This window comes from Trachymyrmex cornetzi, unplaced genomic scaffold (assembly GCF_001594075.2).
Source record: "Trachymyrmex cornetzi isolate Tcor2-1 unplaced genomic scaffold, Tcor1.1 scaffold536, whole genome shotgun sequence".
Taxonomy (NCBI): domain Eukaryota; kingdom Metazoa; phylum Arthropoda; class Insecta; order Hymenoptera; family Formicidae; genus Trachymyrmex; species Trachymyrmex cornetzi.
The window spans coordinates 40,321-41,868 of NW_017299846.1; positions in this window are offsets into that span (position 1 = coordinate 40,321).

Consider the following 1,548-nt stretch of genomic DNA (forward strand, 5'->3'; position numbering starts at 1 on the left):
CCGTAAACACTTCAGCTACACTACCTCTTCGGCAGCAGCAATGGAAGCGAACTGGAAGCGAAAATGATAACGTATTTATGACGTCGTATCTGTGGTTAGAATATTTTGAAGCGTTCGATTGACCCCAAGCAGAACAAAAAGTCATGTAAAAGTCAAAATGACGTCAAAAAGTAATCATTTTTAAAAAGTCATTATGATCTCATTCAATAACTTAATTAAACGATAATGTGACTTTTTTATGACTGTATTGTGACTTTTTTATGACTTTTGGAAATGTGAATTATTTTGTTTAGAATGATAAATATATCACAGTTATTATTGTATTTTATAAATTTGCTAAAATATTTCATTTTAGAAATATTTGGCCCAGTTTCACAACTCACGGTTAACTCTTAACCGAGATTTAAATTATTCCTTATCTTTTTTCAATTCTAAAATTTGAAAGAGATGAGAAATAAATTAAACCTCAGTTAACAGTTAACCGTGATTTGTGAAAGTGGTTCTTAATATTCGTAATGTACCTCTTATAAAATACAAGATAGAAGCTTAAGTTAATCAGGTATACAATAATATATATATAATTATAAATAAATATATATTATTATATATATACTTAAAATATATAATTTTTTTAAATATTTCAAGTATATATTTACGTTACTATAATTAACTATGGAATACACGTATATATGTTACTATATCTGCAAGATATTCTAAACACGAGTTATTACAAAAGGGAAAGAAATTATAAAATTTATTTACTTTATTTATTATAAAATTTATATTACATAGACTTTATTTAGCATAAAAACAAGTATATAATTGTATAAAAAAAACAAAATCTTCTAAAAATTGAACAAAATAGTTTTATATTATTTGAGCCTGTTTTCTCTATTTTTAAAATCTTATAAATTAGGGCCTGGATGGGACGTTCGAGCACGATCACGGGGCATGGGCGGATAACTGCTGTGCATGCGAATGAGTGAAATGCTTGCTAAAGTGAAATAGCAATATTTCAGCTTGTACATGACCCACTAAATATAAACAAAGCGTGCTCAAATGTCCGGGCCCTAATTATAATCTAAACTTTATAACCTTATAAAATAAGCAATTATATATGAAAGCTATCACATATATTATAAAAAAATTATACATGCTTTATGAAAAGAACTCCATGTAAATGTAAGCAGAAGACAAGACTAATGAAATTTAAGAAATATAACTTAAAAAAATCATAATTACCAGTGTGATAGTATTTATTCTTAAAAATACTAGAAATAGAGACTGGGGTTAAAAGTAGTAGGGATAAGATAAGTTGTAACATAACTATATAAAAGAACGTTATAAACAAAATACAAAGACGTAAAAGAGATAGAATTTTGTAATATAAATAATTACTAACTTTAATCTCTTTCTTACGCTTTTGTATTTTGTTTATAAAATTCTTTTACATAGATGTTACAATTTATCGGTATTACTTTTAATCCTAGTCTCTCCTACTTATTCTAAAAAAAATAATCTTTCAGTCTTTAAATAAAACAGTCTTCA